Source organism: Cotesia glomerata, linkage group LG7, assembly GCF_020080835.1.
Source record: "Cotesia glomerata isolate CgM1 linkage group LG7, MPM_Cglom_v2.3, whole genome shotgun sequence".
NCBI lineage: Eukaryota > Metazoa > Arthropoda > Insecta > Hymenoptera > Braconidae > Cotesia > Cotesia glomerata.
Window position 1 is genome coordinate 19023064 of NC_058164.1, and position 24127 is coordinate 19047190.

Consider the following 24127-nt stretch of genomic DNA (forward strand, 5'->3'; position numbering starts at 1 on the left):
CGTAGGCAATGCTATTCTCAGGAGGCCATCATACATGATGTTCCATAGCAGAGGACCTAAGACTGATCCCTGTGGCACTCCTCCGGAGATTTCGTACACTTCCGTACCATTCGTCGTGTCATATTTCAGGAGCCTGTTCGTGAAGTAGCTCGCTACTATTCTGCGAAGGTATCCTGGTGTGTTTTTTTCTTCTAGAGCCCGCATAACGCAGTCCCAGTTAGCGGAGTTGAAGGCATTCTTGATGTCCAAAGCAGCCACCAAGCAGTATTTCTTCTTTCCACCTTTCCATCTCGTTCCGGCGATTGCATCCTTGGCTATATCAACAACCAATTTGATAGCATCCAGAGTTGACCGTCCTTTTCGGAAACCAAACTGGTTCTCTGCTAGGAGTGGATCGACTAAAGCCTCTATTCTCTGATGAATTATGCGCTCGAATATCTTCCCGGCCGTGTCTAACATGCAGAGTGGTCGGTAGGATGACGGTTCTTCCGGCGGCTTTTTCCCCTTCGGAAGTAACACTAGCCGTTGCTGTTTCCACTTCTGGGGAAAAGTCCCTTCCTTCAGGCATGTATCGTAAACGTCCAGGAATAATGTTGGTGCTGCCCTAAGGATTGATTTCAGAGCAATATTAGGAATTCCGTCCAATCCCGGCGCCTTATTATTCCCTACTCGATTTCCTGCCTCTATCAACTCGTCCAACGTGATAGTTGGGATGTCTTCAGAATTGAGCTGCTCCAACTTGCAGGTGAATACCAGCTGTTGGGGAAACAACGTAGTAACAATCTTCTCTAGGAGTTGTGGACACGTAGGTGATGGCATTGGTTGGCATTTCAAGTGGGTCATAACCACCTTATACGGTCTGCCCCATGGATCTTTCTCAACTTCTGCGACCAGTTCCTTCCAGCAACGTCTTTTGCTTTCTTTGATGGCTCTGTTCAGTTCTCGACGGGCCTTTTTATACTCTGCCAACAGCTCTGCGGAGTTAGATCGTCTGTAGCCACGCTGAGACTTTCTTCTTTTTTTAAGACACTTTGAGCGTAGAATGCTAATGTGATCGTTCCACCAGTGCATTAAAGGTCTTGAATTTATGCGACGTTTCCGAGACATACTAGCGTCGCAAGCCTGGGTGACTCTTCTCATTAGGTCCTTGGTCTTCTCTTCAGCAGTTTCTACGATGATCGGATTGCAGTCTAAGGCTACTACTAAAGCAGTGGGGTCGAGAGACTTAACTTTCCACCCAACCGCGCTAGCGCTCCTGTTGTCTCTTGTTAGTTTCTGGCCAGTTGATATTTCCCATAGTATCGCACTATGGTCGCTGGCTGTATAGATGTTCAATACTTTCCAAGAAAAACCTCTTCGAGCTAAGCAACTGCTGACAAATGTAAGGTCGACAGTTGAGTTTGCCTCTCCCTTAGTATACGTCGGCGTGTCACCGGTATTAAGAAGGATCACGTTCAGAGTGGCCATTGCCTCGAGAAGTGCTTTTCCACGTGTATTAGTGAACTTGCTGCCCCAGTCTGTTGCCCAGGAATTGAAGTCACCAGCTATTGCCACGGGAAAGTGTTTTCTTGCGTCCTCAGTTAGCCGATCAAGGAAGTCTTCAAAATGGTCATTAGAGAGACTAGGTGGTGCATAGCAACTGTAGAAGCGGATGCCATCGACCCATGCTGCTACGAAGCCAGCTTCTTTATTGTTGACTGTTCTCTGAAAAGGACATTTACCGCAGGACCAGATGACGGCTTTGTTAGTGCTGTCAGATTCCCAGGGTTGGTTACTCAGATGTCTATAAGGCTCACTTATAAGTGCTACATCTGCCTCTAATTCGCGCACAGTTTGCATGAGCAGGTCATGCGCAGCCTCACAATGATTGAGGTTGAGCTGCACTATCTTCATGTTCTTGGCTTCGTTATCTTCTGGAGCGCTTCTTGGAAGATGGGGCATCTGTTCGTGCCTGCATGGTGAGCCGCCTTTTCTACGCCATGCCGTTCAAAGCACAGTGCACATTTAGCTGGATTTTTACAATCAGCAATTTTGTGTCCTTCTTTTCCGCACCTTATGCAGAGTTTAGACCGGTCGACTTCGCTTTTGCACTGCGATCCGAAGTGCCCAAAGTGCCAGCATTTGAAGCATTGTATGGGTCTCTTCGTTGCTCTCATTCGGCAATTAGACCAGCCTATCCTTATTTTGCAGTTTCCCTCCAGTAACTTTTGTGCTGCAGCTGCTGGTAGTGACACTGTGGCTGTCTGTGTACCCCTAAAGGCTTTACGGATCTTGATTGCCTCTAGTGGGATTTCACAACTTTCTCCAGCTTCCCTCTTTAGAGCGGTCTGAATATACTCTTTCGTCGTGTCGTCATCGACATCTCGGATCTCGATGGTCTCCTGTGGCCCCTTGCAAATCACCTTGGCCTCCTCCTTAAGGATGTCCGCGATCGTCTTTTGCAGACCTTGGCCTTTGTCAGTGCTCTTCCTCGAAATCGTGATCAACAAGTCCCCACTTCTGGTCTTGTTGATCTTATCCACAGTTGAACGAACCTGCTCATCTGGGACGTCCTGCTTTATACGACGCAGAATCTCGGCATACTTTGTTTTCTCGGCCGGGCGGATGATCAGTGCGTCGGGTCTGATCCATTTGCGTGGTTTTTTCTGCTTAGGCTCTGGCCTGGGCTCCTTCGGCGGCTGTTTTGAGAGTTGCTCTCTAGCTAGCCTTCTCTTCTCCTTCTTAGACTGTACTTTTTCCCAGTCAGTCGTCTTCTTGGGTTCGTCGCCCTGCCCTGCCAGTCGTTGGAGAGGGCTTTTTTTCAAGTCCTTCTTCTTTGTGACTTTGTCGGTTGACTCTGGCGAATCTCGGTCCTTTCTCTTTCCAGACCTTGTGTCAGTTTCACCCTTGTCCTCAGCAGCAGATTCACCGTCACCGTCGGCTCCAGTGTCCATTGCTTCTTCCGTCTCATTTTCAGTTTCCATGCGGCGTCGTGATGACTGCCATTCCTCGTCCAGTTTCTTGAATCTTCCAAGAGCATTGACCACACCGGTTGTCTTGGTCTCTATCTCCTTGTGGATATTGACCTTAGTTTGGACAAACTCTTGCAGCTCAATGGTTAGCTTCTCAAGGCGCTCCAACGCTTGCGTTCTCTTCATGTCAGCGCTTGCTTCAATCGCTGCTTGTTGAGCATGAAGCCCGTTTCTATTCATGTTTGTTTCCTGTAACTTACTCATTCTTTTTTGATTTACCAGCGCATCGTACGGAGTGGAGCGGGTTGCCATAACTAGGAACGGGTGTACCCTCGGAGATAGTACTCCTACCCCAGTTCCCTGAGGCCTAGCCGACACTTAGCCAGTCCCGGAATACACGGACGGACTAGACTCGCTCGGAGCGGTGAAGATTCCGATCTCTAACACTCACTGCGTACTTCCTGATCAAGGCCCGAAGTGGCTGGCTCCTGATCCACTGCTGCAACTTACACCTCGGTAGAGCAAGCTCACATCAGCCGTGGCCTGCATCGTCGGAAACTACGATACAGGTTCCGGTCACTCCCAGTGGGTCACAGCAGAGAACGATCGTCTTGTTAGGTCAGTTAGTGCGACCAACCCATTAAAGGGGAGTTTTGTCCACGGGAGCGTATTTTGTTTGGTTATTTTGCTTGGCTCCTACCCGCTGTACCTCATCAACTAAGAGATTAAGTGTCATCCAAGGACAGCGAGCGTTCTCCCATCCGCTCGGGGAGACGCGCCCGGTAGCAGTATCTCTTCTGCCCCGAGTGTGTATGTGTATGTGTGTGTGCTCGAAGAGCTCGAAGAGCTCAAAAACGTCATTGGTGCAATTTTAAGCGCCTAAGTATGGAATTAGCGGGAAGTTGCAGGGATGGCCTTCAGGGTCAACCGTTTTCCTAATTTTTTTTATTTAAAGTCGCATAATTCCGCGAGAAATCACCGTCAATAAACTTTACTAAAACTAAATTGGTGATCGATAAACAAGCTATCAGGCCTACGAGATTTTTTGGCTTGACAAAATTTTCCCATCCTCTTGTAGGAAAAAAATTATACACAACGGAGCCTGTCTTGGCACAATACTGGATTGCCCAGACTCGGCCGAACAATACTGGCCCACTACTCAACTGACAAGTCTTGGTTTGCCAGTCTTGAACCAAGACTCAGCCAACATTCAACTGACAAGCCTTGGTTTGCCAGTCTTGAACCAAGACCCAGCCAATATTCAAGTGACAAGTCTTGGTTTACTACTCTTGGACCAAGACCCAGCCAATGTCTATATAACACACTGATATGAGGATTTATTTGTATCATAAAATATTTGTTAATAATTAACAAACCATTTATTAGAGCCAACTTTTTAGTATTAAACAAATATTTCTTATTATTTAAAATGATTTGTTTGTATTTAATAAATCTGATTTTTATTTATTAAATATTAATAAATCTTTTTAAATACTAAGAAATATTTGTTAAGGACTAAAAAGTGGTCTTTAATAAATGATTTGTTAAATATTAACAAATATTTTTAACTATAAACAAATTCTTCTATCAGTGCGAGTCTTGGTTTGCCAGCCTTGATTCAAGAGTTAACCAATATTTAATTAACAAGGCTTCACAGAAAAAAAAATTAGGAAAACGGTTGACCCTGAAGGCCATCCCTGCAACTTCCCGATAATTCCATACTTAGGCGCTTAAAATTGCACCAATGATGTTTTTGAGCTCTTCGAGCTTAAAAATACAATTTATGGGTTATTTTGAGCTCTCAGAGCTCAAAGAGATTGCTTTCCTATGCTTTTAAGCTCTTCGAGCTCAAAAGTCTGATAGAGATTTGATGACACTATTTTTTGAATTTTTAAACCACAATAACTTTTGAATGAATAAACCGATTTTCACGCGGTTGGAAGCATTCGACGCAGTTTTTCAAGCCTCACAAAGAATCTTAAATTTTGAATTGATCGTGCTAGGAATTTCGGAGTTATTCCGAAAAAACACTTTTTTCGGTTTTCTTTCGTTCACGATATCTCTCGAACGAATCAACCGATTTTGACCGGACTGGTGGCGATCGACGTGGTTTTTTGAGGTTAAGAGCTGACTAGTTTTTGGAATTGAACCATTAAGCCGTTTAAAAGTTATTCCAAAAAAACCACATTTGAAAAAAAATTTTTTTTCGGTTTTTTGAAGATTTCTAAAAATTTATTGATCTGAATCGGTCCAAATAGTTTTTAAAATCTAAGTTTGGTCAAGCCCTTTCGAATGGCACCAACCACGATGAAATCGGTCAAGCCGTTCAAAAGTTATAAGCGGTTCACATACTTTCACACACACACACACACACACACACACACACACACACACACACACACACACACACTGCTTACCGAGTTGCGATGCTTACCGAGTTGCGATCCATTGAGAGGAAAAAAGCTAAAGACCGAATCTAGAAGGAAGAAATAACATCTTAGCCACCAGAAGGAAGAGCGGCAGCTTATTCCTCTCCCCGCGAAAAAATGCCTTACGGCGGTACCATGGGGGATCAGAGGATAGAAGAGAAAGGGGTTTAGGGTTTAGTGGGTAGGGGCGTCAGCGTCGAGTTTTAGTATGACGCTGCGTCGAGTCGCCACATATCCAGGCCAACAGCTATGCCTAGAATCCGTAAAAAGGATTCCCCCCCCCCAAAAAAAAAAAAAAAAAACGCACACACACACACACACACACACACATACATACAGACACCGTGACAACTTCACGGGGATAGTCAGGGAAGCTTCCTGTGACCTTCAAACGTCGAGATCTGATGAAAACTCGATTTTTGCAAAACGAGGTGAAAACAATAACTTCCCGATTTTTGAAAATCTTCGATTTTCTTAGCGGGAAGTTAAAAGTTAACTTGAATCAAGTGAAAAATTCTTGAACCAAAAGAAAATAATTTTGAAATGTTTTATTGTTTTAAATCAAGACGAAAAATTCTTTAATCAAGTTGAAATTATTTAAACCAAAAAAAATTTCTTAGTTTAAGAATTTTTAACTTCCCGCTAAGAAAATTGAAAATTTTCAAAAATCGGGAAGTTATTGGTTCTACCCCGTTTTTCGAAAATCGAGTTTTCATCGGATCTCGACGTTTCGAGGTCCTAGGAAGCTTTCCTGACTATTTTTACGATGATGTCCGAACGTCTGTATGTGTGTGTGTGTGTGTGTGTGTGTGTGTGTGTGTGTGTGCGTGTGTGTGTGTGTGTTTTTTTTTTCTCTTTAGGGGGGGGGAATCCTTCTTACGGATTCCAGGCATAGTTGTTTGGCCTGGATATGTGGCGACTCGACGCAGTGTCATACTAAAACTCGACCCTAACGCCCCTACCCACTAAACCCTAAACCCCTTTTCTTCTTTCCTCTAATCCCTCATGGAAACCGCCGTCAGGCATTACTTCGTGAGGGGAGGATCCAGCTACCGCTATTCCTTCTGGTGGCTAAGGTGTTATTTTTCCTTCCTTCTAGTTTCTGTCATTTGCTCTTTTTCTTTCAATGGAACGCAGCTCTGTAAGCACTTCTGTGGCAAAAGTGCTTGTAGCGTTCCAAGCAGTTTGATTCGACAACATTGCATCTACTATTGTCTCTGGTTGGATTCTCCAGTTCAGGATCCTCTCTAACTCCTCACGCTGAGGATCGAAACGTGGACACACAAAGAAAACGTGCCTTGCGTCCTCAATAACCCCTGGACAAGACGGGCACTCCGGAGAATCGTCGTGCTTAAAGCGGTGCAGATACTCTCGAAAGCACCCATGTCCTGACAACATCTGCGTTAGGTAATAGTTGACTTCACCATGGTTTCGGCTCAGCCAAACGTCGATCTTTGGTATGAGGCGGTGTGTCCATCTTCCTTTTGCTGCGGCGTCCCACTCAAGTTGCCATCGCGAGATGCTGTGCTGCCGTTCTTCTGTTCTTAGTTCTTCAGCGCTCAGTGTAGTTGACCTCTTTCGATGGTAAAGGGCCCGTCTTTCTTTAGCTAAGACTCTAAGCGGCAGAGTTCCAGAAATGACGCACACTGCTTCCTCTGATAGTGTTCGGAAGGCGCTGGCTACTCTTAGCGCGCTCAGTCGGTAAACCGGACATGCTTTCCTCCATGATTCTTGGGTCTCAAGTGCGTCGGACCAAATGGATATACCATACGTGAGGACCGATGTAACTACTGATGATAGCAATAACCTCCTTGTCTGCTTCGGGCCACCGATGTTGGGCATCAATCGTACTAGGTTAGCCACTACTGCTGATGCTTTGGCGGTCACGTGTTCAACTTGTTGTTTGAAGTTAAGTCGGGAATCGAGCATCACTCCCAGATATCGAATGAATGGTTGGGATGTGATTTCTTGGTCTCCAACGTTTAAATTGATCGTTTCCACCACTTTTCTGCTAGTGATAAGTACAGCCTCGGTCTTCTGTTTAGCCAGTTGTAGGTTTACTGTGTCCATCCACTGGTTAATTCGCTCAAAGGTGATCGTGAACATATGATTTATCTCATCAATATGCTTGGCGACGATTACTACGGCTACGTCGTCCGCGTACGCTACCAGTTTGACATTTCTTGGTAGTTTCAGTCTCAGCAATCCGTTGTACATGATATTCCAGAGAAGTGGACCGAGAACAGAACCCTGCGGGACGCCTCCAGTAACATCATACTCCTTTGGAACATTCTTCGTGTCATATCTAAGGACTCTATTCGTGAAGTAGCTAGCGACTATCCTTCGTAGATATCCTGGTACGTTCATCTCTTGAAGAGCTTGCATGATGCGATCCCAGTTGGCGGAGTTGAAGGCATTTTTGATGTCTAGGGTTGCCACCAGACAATATTTCTTCGTTCCACCCTTCCATCTGGTACCGGCGATTGCGTCTTTGGCTATACCGACAACCAGGTTGATTGCGTCCAGGGTTGATCGTCCTTTTCGAAATCCGTACTGATTGTCTGCTAATAGTGGATCGACAACTGCTTCTATCCTTTGGTGGATTATACGTTCGAGTATCTTACCGGCTGTATCCAACATGCAGAGTGGACGATAAGATGACGGTTCTTCCGGTGGCTTTTTCCTTTAGGAAGTAGTACCAGCCGTTGTTGTTTCCACTTCCGAGGAAAAATCCCTTCCTTCAAGCAGATGTTGTAGACATCGAGGAATAACGCTGGCGCTGCTTTAATAGATGTTTTCAAGGCAATATTAGGGATTCCGTCCAATCCCGGCGCTTTATTATTCCCGACGCGGTTACAAGCTTCCATCAGTTCTTCTTTCGTCACAGGTGGGATATCATTCAGTTCGTCTTGTGTCAACAGGTAGTTGAAAACGCGCTGTCGTGGAAACAGTGCAGTCACGATCTTCTGTAGGAGTTGAGGACACGTAGGAGACGGCATTGGCTGGTATTTCAAGTTTGCCATGACCACCTTGTAAGGTCTGCCCCACAAGTCTTTGTCCACCTCGTTGATTAGCTCTTTCCAGCAGTTCTTCTTGCTATCCTTGATGGCTTTGTTTAAGTCTCGACGAGCTTTCTTGTATTCTGCGACTAGTTCCGCTGAGTCATGCCGCCGATAACCACGCTGAGATATTCTTCTTTTCTTGAAACACTCTTTCCGTAGGAAGCTGATGTGGTCGTTCCACCAGTGCACCGAAGGTCTTTGGTTCATGCCCCGTTTACGGGGCATGCAGGTGTCGCAAGCCTGGGACACTCTCTTTATCAACTCCTTGGTCATTTCTTCTGCAGATCCAGTAGTAAGCGGTTCACTATTTAGGGCAGCTGCTGGTGCACTTGGGTCAAAGGATTTCAGCTTCCACCCAACGATGTCAAGTTTCTTAGCCGGTCTTCTAGGATTCGGGTCCTTTGATACTTCCCAGAGAATCGCGTTGTGATCGCTGGCCGTGTAGGTCTCCATCACTTTCCAGTCGTAGTTTCCTCTGATGAGGCTGCTGCTGACAAAAGTAAGATCCACAATAGAACTTGCGTCGCCTTTAGTGTACGTCGGCGCATCGCCACTGTTCAACAACACTACGTCTAACGTAGAAAAAGCTTCTAGTAGTTCTTTACCCCGAGCGTTGGTGTGTTTGCTGCCCCAATCCACTGCCCAGGCGTTGAAGTCCCCAGCTATTGCCACTGGGTAGTACTGCTTCGCGTCCTCCGTCAGTCGATCCAGAAAATCCATGAATTCAACAATAGTGAGGCTAGGTGGTGCGTAGCAGCTGTAAAAACGGATGCCATCTACCGATGCTGCTACAAAGCCGGCGCTGCCATTGTTAACGATACTCTGGAAGGGGAGCTTGCCGCAGGACCATATGACAGCTTTTGTGGTGCAGTCGGTTTCCCATGGTTGGGTACTCAGGTGCCTGTATGGCTCTGCTATTAGTACTAAGTCTAGCTCATGATCGCGCACAGTCTGCATGAGCAGGTCTTGCGCAGCCTCACAATGGTTGAGGTTGAGCTGTAGTATCTTCATGTTCTTTGGTTTGTCATCCTCTGAAGCGCCTCTTGGAATACCGGGCATTTGTGATTGCCGGCACAGTGGGCGGAGTCCTTTGCACTTGGATTTTCAGCGCATAGTGCACATTTGGCTGGGCTTTTACAGTCCGCGATTTTGTGCCCTTCTTGTCCGCACCTGATGCAAAGCTTGGATCGGTCTACGCTACTTTTGCACTGAGATCCATGATGCCCGAAGTGCCAGCACTTGAAACATTGGGTTGGTCTTCTCGTGGCTCTAATTCGGCAGTTGACCCAGCCGATCCGGATTTTACTGCTTCCTTCCAATATCTTCCGCGCTGCAGCTGCTGGTAGAGTCACTACGGCAGTCTGAGTACCTCTGTAGGCCTTACGGATCTTAATTGCCTCTAGCGATACCTCGCAAGATTCTCCGGTTGCCATATGCAAGGCGGCTTGAATGTCCTCCCTGGTTGTAGTATCATCAAGGTCCCGGATTTCGACGTCTTCCTGTGGACCTTTGCAGATCACTTTGGCCTCTTCTTGTAGGATGCCCTCGATGGTTTTCTGTAGGGCTTGGCCTTTATCGGAGCTCTTCCTAGAGAGCGTAATCAGCATGTTTCCGGCCCTAGTTTTGTGGATCTTATCCACCGTAGTACGGACCTGCTCTTCAGGGACATCCTTCTTTATTTTACGCAAAATCTCAGCGTACTTCGCCGGCTCAACTGGGCGGATGATCAGTGCGTCTGGCCTGATCCACTTGCGCGGTTTCTTCCGTTTAGGTTCAGGACGGGGCTCCTTGGGCAGTTGATTTGGGAGCTGCTCTGAACTTTGCCTTCGTTGCTCTCTCTTGGACTGGACTTTCTGCCAAGCAGACGCTTTTGTCCGTTCGTCACTTTGCATTATTGCTCTTTGCGGAGGGCTTTTCTCAGGTCCTTCCTCTTGGTGGCTTGGCTGCACGTTGGGTCTGGAGAGGTCCGATCTTTCCTCTTTCCAGTCTTCGTGGCAGTTTCTCGTTCGTCTTCAATGACCGACTCACCGTCACCTTCGGCTCCGGTATCCATTGTCTCGTCAGTTACAACAACAACTTGTTTGGTTTGCCCCAGTGTAGCACGAGGACTGCGTCGCGATGCTAATCGCCATTCTTCATCCAGTTTTTTGTACCTTCGAAGGGCGTTAGTTACACTAGTCGCCTTGGTCTTGATCTCCTTGTGGATATTGACTTTTGACTGGACGAGATTATTTAACTCATTTGTCAACTCTTCCAGGCGTTCCAGCGCTTGCGTTCTCTTCATTTCAGCGCTTGCTTCAATCGCTGCTTGTTGGGCATGCGGCCCGTTTTCACTAATGTTAGTTTCCATTAAATTACTCATTCTTTTGTGATTTACCAGCGCATCGTACGGAGCGGAGCGGGTTGTCATAACTAGGAACGGGTGTACCCTCGGAGATAGTACTCCTACCCCAGTTCCCTGAGGCCTAGCCGACACTTGGCCAGTCCCGGAATACACGGACGGACTAGACTCGCTCGGAGCGGTGAAGATTCCGATCTCTAACACTCACTGCGTACTTCCTGATCAAGGCCCGAAGTGGCTGGCTCCTGATCCACTGCTGCAACTTACACCTCGGCAGAGCAAGCTCACATCAGCCGTGGCCTGCATCGTCGGAAACTACGACACGAGGTTCCGGTCACTCCCAGTGGGTCACAGCAGAGAACGATCGTCTTGTTAGGTCAGTTAGTGTGACCAACCCATTAAAGGGGAGTTTTGTCCACGGGAGCGTATTTTGTTTGGTTATTTTGCTTGGCTCCTACCCGCTGTACCTCATCAACTAAAAGATTAAGTGTCATCCAAGGACAGCGAGCGTTCTCCCATCCGCTCGGGGAGACGCGCCCGGTAGCAGTATCTCTTCTGCCCCGAGTGTGTGTGTGTGTGTGTGTGTGTGTGTGTGTGTGTGTGTGTGTGTGTGTGTGTGTGTGTGTAAACCTCTTGTAACTTTTGAACGGCTTGACCGATTTCATCGCGGTGGGTGTCATTCGAAAGGGCTTCTCCAAACTTAGATTTCCTGTAAGTTGGAACTGATTCGGACCAGTAGATTTCGAGAAATTGCAAAAAAAGTGACAAAAAAAGTTTTTTTTTCATTTTTTTTAAATATCTCCGAATTGGCTGAACCGATCAACTTCAAAAACTAATCAGCTCTTACTTGAAAACCCGCATCGATCGCCACATAGAGCGTCAGAATCGGTTGATGCGTTCGTGATCGTTGTCGAAAAAAATCGAAAAACGTGTTTTTTTGTAATAACTCCGAAATTTTTTATAAGATCAGGTTTTTTGTTCTAAATTTTTTATAGAGCTCAAAAAACCACATCGATCGCCGCCTACTGCGTGATAATCGGTTGATTTATTAAAAAGTTACAGCAGTTTGAAAATCATAAAAATCGTGTTTCATCAAATTTTGATAAGACTTGAGCTCGAAGAGCTCAAAAGCATAGCAAAGCTATCTCTTTGAGCTCGGAAAGCTCAAAATAACACATAAATTATCTTTTTGAGCTCGATATTCAACTGATGTCTTGGTTTGCCAGTGTTGAACCAAGACCCAGCCTCTATTGACATTGTTAAAACTGTAAATTTGACAGTTTTTCTGTCATTTTATTGTTGTTTTTTTCTATGTAGTATATGCTTAAAAAAAATTTGAAATTCGTTTCTGCTTCATCTATAGTGTCTATGCACTAAAAAAAAAAAAAGTTTTCCACCTAGAATATTAAATTTTTAACTCGAATTTTTTTGGTTTAAAAAAGCTGGTTTTCTTAACCTTAAAATACCACGTTTTATTATAAGGCTAGTTTTTTGACAGGCAGAAAAATTTATTCTTATAGTTAAAAAAACTTCCGTATTCTAATCATAAAAATATACCAATTTTTTAACCATAAGGAAAAATTTCCTAGGTATAAAAAAAACTTTTTTTTCAGTGTGATTAATTATATTTTATAGCATTATGAAAATAACTATTTTATCGGCTAAGTCGTAATCAACCACAATTTATCCATTAGCTTTAACATATACATTTATACATACGTTTAAAATTTACAAATTCATAATATTTTTATTCACATATGTAGATTTAAAACTTTCCCCAATAATGTGGCCGGCCCGATGATTTTTTTTTCCTATTATCTTCTTATCATTATTATAATAAGTAACATATTAATACAAATTGTTATAACAATTAACAAATTGTCAACAATAACTGTCAATAATTGTCAACAATAAACACGAGGTTCCAGTCTTTGATTAGAGAATAATAGGAAAAAATTTTTTGATGAGTTTTTTAATCTATTCAATTGGATATGGTTCATTTTATTTATTACGGACTCTAAATATAAAAATAAAATGAAAAAATTTGTTTGTATATTAAAATGTCATGCGCAGTAATTTTTTGTAAATTGAGGACTATGTGTTTTTATATTGTAAAATTCTAAGATATTTATTAATTTATTATTTTTTTTTTATATTTGTATTGAGTTTTTGATTTTACATGAAAATTGTTAATTGTTTATTTGTTTGTAAACACATAGGTGCCTGATGATGTCAGAATAAAACTGACGAAACGTCGCATGTTAAAATAAATGAAATATAATACATAATATCAATTTGGTCTACAACGTCCTGATTTAAATTAATTATAGAAGAATTTAGACCTGATTAGAGCAATAATGTAGATATTTATTATTTAATGAATATTTGTTTGCAAATGCTTAAATTGAAAATTTATTATTTAACAAAAATAATTACATATCGTCAAGATTGATACGGTATTAAAAAAATTAAAATATAATAATTTACAGTGGAGTTTTTAGTATTGATAATTTTAAACATTAAAATTTATAACAAAATATTAAAAGTATTCAGAACGATGTATAAATACTAAAGTAATACAAGGACTTGACTTTTGTATTTTTTAAAATTAATAAACATTTGTGAAAAATCATTAATTTTCATCAAAACACAATATTAAATAACATAAATTGCGAAAATAATAAACCGTCACACTCTGTCACCATATAGAGTTAGCTTATAGGAATGATGAGATGTAGATCAACTTATCGGTCGTACGGCGTAGAGGTTAGTTATCGATCTAGCAGGCGCGCGGCTCGGGTTCGAATTTCTGTTAGGGCAAATGCAATTTTCACTTTATTTTCATAATTAATAAAAGTTAGGTCTAAATTAAGAGTCAAAGGGACTAAACTTGCGTTAGCCCTGCATACACATTAAAATAAAAACAATTACAAAAAAAAATTTCTTTTTATCAAATGGCATGGGCCAGACTTGAATAGCAACTGTGGCCCAGTCCTGGTAACCAGGCATAGGTCGGACTTGAAAATTGGTATTGACTCAATACTAAAATTCAGTCTTGGCACAATACTTATTTTCAGTCTTGGCGCAATACTTATTCTCAGTCTTGGCACAATATTTATTTTCAGTCTTGGCACAGTACTGATATTGTCTTGGCAGGAAGTTATTATTTGTGTGCTTAGATGGACTTGGGCCAAGCTTGGATTTCAAGCTTGCCCCAGAGTTAATGAGTATTGCGCCAAGCCTTGACCAAGCTCGGGCCGATTGTCCTTTCCTCTAAGGGTCCCTAGATCTAGAAAGAGAATAATAAAACATAACAAAATTTTTTTTCTATCGATTCTTTGAAATAAAATAATAAAACATAACAAAATTTTTTTTTCTCCTTGATTACTTTTCGCTCAATTTTAGGGAAATCCTTTGAAATTACCGGAAAATTTTGAAATTTCTTTTGGTACTTATACTAAATTTTTACCAGGAGTATATTGCTTCAGCTAGGAATATATTTTCTTTCTATAATCTCTTCATCAGTTGAGGTTCCTTCGTAGATTCATCGGTAAAAATATGTTTCTTCTTTACATTTTTAGAGGGTACCCCATTTTGCCCACAGAAAATAAAAATTTTGTTTTGACAGTCATTGAAAATTCTTGATAATTACTTCGAAAACAATAAAAAATGAAATTATTAAGCGTAATTAAGTACCCAAAAACACAGTACTTCCTGAAGTACCCCGTTTTGCCCCCCTCCCTTCCCCTGTATATGATGGTGTGCGGAAATTTTAGCGGAAATGCCCAAACAATATTATACGAAAATCAAATAAATCGTCACAACCCAAAATATCTCAGAAAAAACCTAAACATAGCTCCTGTTGAAAGAACTCAAAATTCTAATTTCAAAAGATTCTTCACGGAAATTGAATTTTGGCACACTCATAAACATACGGACAGATGTGTAAATATATACATACATGCATATATAAATATATAAATACATGCATAAACTTTCAAGCCAATGCTATTTTTCGACATTACTCGATGAAACAAAACATATTATGACAAGAATTTCTCAAAACAACGATATGAGACCGGCTACAACAGATAAATTTCAGAAGTTATCTACTTAAAAAACAAGAATTTAACCACACATGGGCGCTCGGTCATCTGTTACCTAGAACGCATGCGGAATTTTTTTATCATATGATAAAAGTAGCGCGAAATATTTGAATCAATAATTTAAGCGGAATTCGATAAATTGTATATATAATACAAATGTCGCTAATAATACTCATTTTTTTCTTGGAAATGAAATAAATGTTATGAAGGATAAACTTTTGAATTTTTCAAACTTTCTTTTCTTTTGTCTAGGGTTAACAAGCTTCGGACAACCAATTCCCCAATAGGGCTACGCTTCTGAATCCTAGTCTTGTACCAAAATTATCTTCGCATTTGTAATAAAAATAGTATCCATAACTCCGACAGTGTTGTGAAATGCCTACTCTAGCCAATTTGCTAACTTACTTCGATCATAGGCTCAATTTCGCGATAGCTACCGTACTAGTTACACAATATGCTATTGTTTTGAAAGCAGACCCCTAAATTAGATGTCATATAAAAAAAAAAAATAAGGAAAACGGTTAAACCTAAAGGCCATTCATTAAACTTCTCGCTACTTCCATACCTAAGCACTTAAATTTGTCTAATTTTAAATTTTTGAAAATCGTCGAAAATTACGATCGACATTAAAATTTTGGCTCAATTTTTCTTGTAAATGCAAATGATATAAATTGTCAACAGTATTTCTAAGATCGGTGATTTTACTTATTAAAGAGATTATTATCGTCAGCCAACTTTCCCGATCCAATTGATGGTAAACTAATTCAGATTTAATTTTATTAAGTATTTTCACTACACAATTGTTGGTATGAGCATTCATACCATCCTCGTGTGAATATATATAATAATTAAAAAATTTTTGATTTGTTGACGACGATTATGACATGAAAATAACATCCTAACTAATAATCGGACGGAAAAATCCTGTTGCTGCACTGTTATTGAGAAAATTCGGAAAAAGTGAATTTTTTTAATCTCTCCAAAATTTTTGGTTTGATTAATTCGTATTCAGTAGTAAATCATAGAATTTAAAAAACTGCGTTGAATGTTGCAAACCGCGTGGAAAACGGTTTATTCATTAAAAAATAATTGCACTTGAAAAATAATAAAAATAGTGTTAAATTAAACTTCTATTAGACTTTTGAGCTCGAAGAGCTCAGAATAACACATGAATTGTTTTTTTTTTGAGCTCGAAAAACGTTATAAGTACAATTTAAGCGCCTAAGTATGGAATTAGAGGGAAGTTACAGGGATGGCCTTCAGAGTCAACCGTTTTTCTAATTTTCTAAAATGTAGATAACCTCCAAAATTAATGTCAAATCAAAAAAAGGCCCAAAAATATACACCCGGAATTACCCTTGCAATTGATTCTGAAGGATTAATCTCAGATATTTTTTCATGACTCCTTCTGTCGTCGACAATTGATGAATTATTTTCATTAGACGTAGACAACTCCAGAAATTGATGTCGGCCTAACAAAAGTATAAAAATGTACGCTTCTAATTTTTTAACGGTATTAATTCTAAAGGTCTACTGTTAAATATTTGTTCATGACCCCCTCTGTCGTCGACAATAACAGAAATAATTTTTTTAAGATGTAGACCAACCGAAGAATTGGTGTCAAACACAAAAACCACCGAAAACTTTACGCCAAGAATTTCTAATTCAATTAATTCCTTAGGCCCCTCGAGATTTTGCTCTAGACTCCAATTGTCATTAAAAATGAATTAAATAATTTTTTTTATATGTAGAAAATCTCCAAAATTAATGTCAAATCGAAAAAAGTCCCAAAATTTTACGCCTAGAATTTCTATCTTGATTAATTCCTTAGGCCCCTTTAGTTTTCGCTCGAGAGTCCAATTGTCATTGAGAATTAATGAAGTAATTTTTTTTAGATTTATATAACCGCCAAAATTATTGTCAAATCGAAAAAAGTCCCAAAATTATACGCCCGGAATTGGCCTCGGAATTAATTCTGAAGGCCCAATCTTAGATATTATTTTACGGCTTCCTATATCATTGACAATTGATGAAATAATTTTTGTAAGATGTAAACGACCCCAGTAACTAATGTCAAACACAAATGAGTCCAAAAATTTTACTCCTAGAATTTATATTTCGATTAATTCCGTAGGCCTCTTTAGTTTTCGCTCGAGAGTCCAATTGTCATTGACAATTAATGAAGTAATTTTTTTTAGATATATATAATCTCCAAAATTAATGTCAAATCGAAAAAAGTCCTAAAATTATACGCCCGAAATTGCCCTCGCAATTAATTTTGAAGGCCCAATCTTAGATAATTTTTTATGGCTCCCTATATCATCGACAATTAATGAAATCATTTTTTTAATATTTAAACGACACCTATAATTGATGTCAATCTCAAATAAGTCCCAAAATTTTACGCCTAGAATTTCTATTTCGATTAATTTCTTAGGCCTCTTTAGTTATTGCTCGAGAGTCCAATTGTCATTGACAATTAATAAAATAATTTTTTTTAGATACATACTATCTTCAAAATTAATGTCAAATAGAAAAAAGTCCCAAAATTATACGCTCGGAATTGCCCTCGCAATTAATTCTGAAGGCCCAATCTTAGATATTTTTTTATGGCTCCCTATATCATTGACAATTGATGAAATAATTTTTGTAAGATGTAAACGACCCCAATAATTGATGTCAAACACAAATGAGTCCCAAAATTTTACGCCAAGAATTTCTATTTCGATTAATTCCTTAGGCCTCTTTAGTTATTGCTCGAAAGTCCAATTGTCATTGACAATTAATAAAATAATTTTTTTTAGATACATACTATCTTCAAAATTAATGTCAAATAGAAAAAAGTCCCAAAATTATACGCTCGGAATTGCCCTCGCAATTAATTCTGAAGGCCCAATCTTAGATATTTTTTTATGGCTCCCTATATCATTGACAATTGATGAAATAATTTTTGTAAGATGTAAACGACCCCAATAATTGATGTCAAACACAAATGAGTCCCAAAATTTTATGCCAAGAATTTCTATTTCGATTAATTCCTTAGGCCCCTTCAGTTTTTGCTTGAGAGTCCAATTGTCATTGACAATTAATAAAGTAATTTTTTTTAGATTTATAAAATCTTCAAAATTAATGTCAAATCGAAAAAAGTCCCAAAATTATACGCCCGGAATTGCCTTCGGAATTAATTCTGAAGGCCCAATCTTAGATATTTTTTTATGGCTCCCTATATCATTGACAATTGATGAAATAATTTTTGTAAGATGTAAACGACCCCAATAATTGATGTCAAACACAAATGAGTCCCAAAATTTTACGCCTAGAATTTCTATTTCGCTTAATTTCTTGGGCCCCTTTAGTTTTTGCTCCAGAAACCAATTGTCATTGACAATTAATAAAGTAAATTTTTTTAGATACATACTATCTTCAAAATTAATGTCAAATCGAAAAAAGTCCCAAAATTATATGCCCGGAATTGCCTTCGCAATTAATTCTGAAGGCCCAATCTTAGATATTTTTTTATGGCTCCTTATATTATTGACAATTGATGAAATAATTTTTGTAAGATGTAAACGACCCCAATAACTGATATCAAATACAAATAAGTCCCAAAATTTGACGTCTTTAATTTCTATCTCGATTATTTCCTTAGGCCCCTTTAGTTTTTGCTCCAGAGTCCAATTGAATCGTTTATTTGAGAAACCCCATAAGTCATATGGGGTTTCCATATAACTTGTAGGGTTTCTCAAATAAACGATTCAATTGTCATTGACAATTAATAAAGTAATTTTTTTTAGATATATATAATCTCCAAAATTAATGTCAAATCGAAAAAAGTCCCAAAATTACACGCCCGGAATTGCCCTCGCAATTAATTCTGAAGGCCCAATCTTAGATAATTTAATATGACTTCCTCTGTCGTCGACAATTGATGAAATAATTTTGTAAGATGCAAACGACCCCAATAATTGATGTCAAACACAAATGAGTCCTAAAATTTTACGCCTAGAATTTCTATTTCGCTTAATTCCTTGGGCCCTTTTAGTTTTTGCTCCAGAAACCAATTGTCATTGACAATTAATAAAGTAAATTTTTTTAGATACATACAATCTCTAAAATTAATGTCAAATCGAAAAAAGTCCCAAAATTATACGCCCGGAATTACCCTCGAAATCAATTCTTAAGGCCCAATCTTCGATATTTTTTTATGACTTCCACCGTCGTCGACAGTAATTGAATTATTTTTTTTTAGACGTAGACAACCCCAAAAATTGATATCCTACTAAAAAAAGTTAAAAAAATATACGTCTCTAATTTGTATCTGTATTATTTCTAAAGGTCGAGTTTAGATATTTCTTCATGACTCCCTCTGTCGTCGACAATCAATGAATTAATTTACTTAGATGTAGACAACCCTAAACATTGATGTTAAATCAAAATAAGTCCAAAAATTATCCGCCCGAAATTTTCGTCCCAATTAGTTCTTTGGAACGACTCGAAATTTTATTAAAATTAATTCTCTGGGCCTATTTTAGATTTTTTTCCCTGACTCTCTTTAACGTCGTCAATCGATCAATTTTTTTTTTGACGTTCCAAAATTTCATGAAATTAATGTGAATTTAAAAAAAATCCCTAAATTTTACAATTGTATTAACTTTTGCAATTAAATATCAACTAAGTACCATTTCTTTCTCCAACAAACTCGTAACGTCTTTGGAATTTTTTTTTGGGACAGTTAAACTGTTTTATTTAATACAGCCCGAAATTCACGATAATATAGCGAATTCGGCACGTTTGCATCTATTTTTGATTTTTTTAAAAAAGCGGTTTTGGTCAACGTCTTGTCAGCTATGTTCTCTATATCCGCCGAAAATACTGGCGGCCAATTTCAGTTGTATGAATCTGTAAGTTTTGCCCGTACACCGTCAAAATTTTGAGTAAAATCCAAAAAACCCAAGAAAAGACGAAAAATTGCGAAAAACTGCAGTCACAGCGATGAATAAAATTTTATGGACCCAGATCAAGTATGATTTTTATGTATTTCAATTCACTGAATCTGAATCTGAACATTAATTAGCCCGTTGAGCCGTCAAAATTTGAAATCATAGCAAAAAACCCAAAAAAATTGTAATAAATCATGAAAAATCGAAATTATCAAGATAAAAAAACTTTTTGATTCAGAGTGAGTATGTTTTTTATTTACTTTGTTTCACTGAATTTGAACCTGACATCTTGTCCCTTTGAAGTTTTAAAATTTAAAAAAAATCTCAAAAAACCAAAAAAATCGGGAAAATTACAGGTATAACCCGAGTCGAAAAGGTTCAGCCTTATTTCAAGATGTTCAAACTGCTAACTCTCGGTGCAACAAATAAAAGTTAATATGATCTTAGAATTGAAAAATTAACAAAATTTTTAAATCTTTAAAAAATAGCATGTAAGGAGAAAGGTACGAAGCCATATTTTCGAATTTCAGACTGTCGTTCGTTTGTATCGAATTTTTTTATCTTCAAATGACTTACGCAGTCGGTTCCTTTTATGTTTTTTGTTTTCTTCTAGTGTTTCTCTTGTTAGCATCCAGCAAAAATCTGACATCATGTTGACATTCTCATTTACTCGATACCTACCCTTCATTTCATTTAAGTCTTAATAAAATCGTTTTCCTTGTTCTTCGCTGTACACAGAAAAAAAACTTGATTCAAGAGAAAAATTCTTGAACTATAAATATAATTTTGAAAAGGGTATAATTGTCTTGAATCAAGGCGAAAAATTCTTGAATTAGGTAAAATTTCTTTAAATCAAGAAAAATTTTCTTAAATCAAGAATTTTTCCACTCAAACCAAGAATATTAAGCTCTTCAAAAATATATACTTGATTCAAGAACATTTTTTTTTCTGTGTAGTCTTTATCCTCAAGAAAGTGGTCGACGTGAGAATCCATGAAGTGTATTTTGAGGTTTATTCAGCAACCTAAAAAAAGGATCCCACTGCGGAGGTCATTTGAAGATAAAAAAACTAGAAAAACGGTAGACCCTGAAGGCCATCCGTGCAACTTCCCGCTCATTTCATACCTAGGTGCTTAAAATTGCACTAATGATGTTTTTGAGCTCTCCGAGCTCAAAAATACTATTTATGTGTTATTTTGAGCTCTCTGAGCTTAAAGAGATAACTTTTCATGCTTTTGAGCTCTCCGAGCTCAAAGGTCTGATAGAAGTTTGATAAAACACAATTTTTCAAATTTTTAAACCGCAATAACGTTTGAATGAATGAACTGATTTTTACGCGGTTGGCGGCGATCGACGTGGTTTTTTTATGTTAAGAGCTGATTAGTTTTTGGAATTAATTAGTAGAGCCGTTTAAAAGTTATTCCAAAAAATATCGGAGTTATGTTGAAAAAACTCTAGTTTCCAAATATTTCGTCGAGGATATCTCTCGAACCAATCAACCGATTTTTACGTTCTAGGCGGTGATCGACGCAGTTTTTTAAGCTCTAAAAATTATTCTATTACATCAAAAACGATCCGATAAGAAATGTCGAAGTTATGTGAAAAAAAAACACTTTTTTCGGTTTTCTTTCGTTCACGATATCTCTCGAACGAATCAACCGATTTTGACCGGATTAGCGGTGATCGACGTGGTTTTTCAAGGTTAAGGGCGGATTAGTTTTAGGAGTTGATCGATCAAGCCGTTTTAAAGTTATTCAAAAAAAAAAACACTTTCAAAAATGATTTTTTTCTTATTTTTTTTGAGATTTTTCAAAATTTCTCAGAATCTATCAGTCCGAATCGGTTCAAATTCTCAGGAAATCTAAGTTTGAGGGAACTCTTTAGAACGCTGTTTGGTTAGTTCCGATCGGTTAAGTCGTTCAAAAGTTATAGGCGATTCACATACTTACACACACACACACACACACACACACACACACACACACACACACACACACACACACACACACACACACACACACACACACACACACACACACACACACACACACACACACACACACACACACACACACACACACATACCCGGAAAAAAAAGTTTAGATCTGCTCTGATCAAATTTGATCTGAGCAGATCAGATTTGACCTAAATTTAGATCTAAGTAGATATGGACAGATCTAATTTGATCTGCTTAGATCAAACCAGATCAAGTTTGATCAAAATAAAATTGAAAAGTAGATATGGATAGATCTGTTCTGATCAAACTAGATCCACTCTGATCAAATTAGATCAATCCAGATCAAGTTTGATCAAAATAAATTAAAAAGTAGATATGAATAGATCTAATATGATCAAACTAGATCCAGTCAGATCAAATTAGACCAATCCAGATCAAGTTTGATCAAAATTAAATTAAAAATTAGATATAAATAGATCTGACTTGATCTATGCAGATCTAATTTAATCTGATTATTACGCGGGAAAAAAAGTTTAGATATGATCAGATCAAGTTAGATCAAATCAGATCATGCTTGATGAATATATGTAATCATAAAGGTGATATGGATAGATCTAATTAGATCTGCTCTGATCAGAGCAGATCTACTTAGGTACGACTTTTTATACTTTATGTTCTAATAAATAGCTCTTACAAATGCACTAACTTTGATCACGTTTTTTTTTTATTTAATACAAACTATAACCGGATGTTATTGTTTCAATAGAAACTTTGAGTATTCTTATTTACAATCACGTGCATTAAACCTGGTGTTAAGTAATTTATTTATTTGTAATTAATTTTATAAGAGTAATTTTCACCTCAAAATTGCCTAAAATATTGATAAAAAGATATCCGATCTCAAAAAAAAATTTCTCAAATAATTGTTTAAACAAATGGCTATAAACAATAGATGGCCTAGGATTTCGCAAAAATGACTGCGATATTCGGTTTCAGCGGGTCAAAATTTATAAAGTAATCATATTTTGTACATCGACCTCAAAATTTTACGATAAGATAATACAGCGCCTACACTATTATCTGAAGAGTAACTCAGTCAGGTACTTCTAGTAGCTAAATGGTACGCTCTGGAACTGACATGCAGAAGGACGCAGGTTCGAATCCCCAACATCGCAAATTGTTTTTCAACGATAATTCGACTTTAAATCACGGAAAATTGATATAAAATACATAATTTCTAATTTGCAAGTATAAATAAAATAAATTTTACTATTATTTTTATTTTATAAACTTTTTTATAAATTCTGTTTCAATCGAACCAGATCTGAACAGATCAGATTTGATCTAATCAGATCAAATTTAATCTGGCCAAAATGCAGATCTGATGAATTTGATCTGATTTGATCAGAGCAGATCTAAACTTTTTTTCCCGGGTAGTGACAACCTCGCGGGGACTCGTGTCGGGCTTGCTAGGTCCCGCATCGGGTGCCTCCCCAGGTGGCGGATAGGGGAATGCCCGGCATATCTGCACGCCAGATGCGTCGGACACCGAGGAAATAGAATACTCGGGGTGGACCAAAACCTAGCAAAAGATGATATGAAAATGCCAGATCAATTTCAAACATCGTCTACGGTGCAGAGGGGGGATACCTCAGTGCTGGCGAGGGAAGGCGTGCAAACGGGCCTGAACTCGTCGTTATCAAGCGACCGTTCGAACAGCGGAGTAGACCCCATGGCTCTGCTGTCTAGCAATGCTAGCAAGGTTACAGGGAGCACGAAATCAGCCTAGATGGCAGAGAACGGACAGCTGAGTAACATTCCTCCAAAAAGTGGAGGACCTTTTGCTCCTGTCACTAATCAAACCTACCGAGGAAAAATCAACTCTGTACCAACCGTTACAGACCAACAGTCACCAATGGAGAGGCTCGGCATCAAGATCTAAGAGTTAGCCGAGTTTATAAAAGACAAGAAGAATCTCCATCATGAGATTAGAAAATTGGTTACATCTATCACTACAACATATAGGTTAGCCAACAAATCACCAGGCATGTCGGTCCAATGACCCAAACAACTCCGAGTCTGACCAAAAAACCACAGCCATCTTTGGACACTCCTAAAAAATTACCACAGCAAGGAAAGGACAATCACAAGAAGAGGCAGCTGTCCACGCCCAACCCTTCTTCAATAATCGACAAGCCACCACAGAAAAAGACAGCCCGGGAGGACGTCTGGACTACAGTGGACCGAAATAGGAAGAAGAAGGAAAAAGAGCATGAAACAGCGGCTCCCCCTAATAAAGCTCAAAACCAGTCAAGTAAGGGTGCCTCTAAGAAACCGAGGAG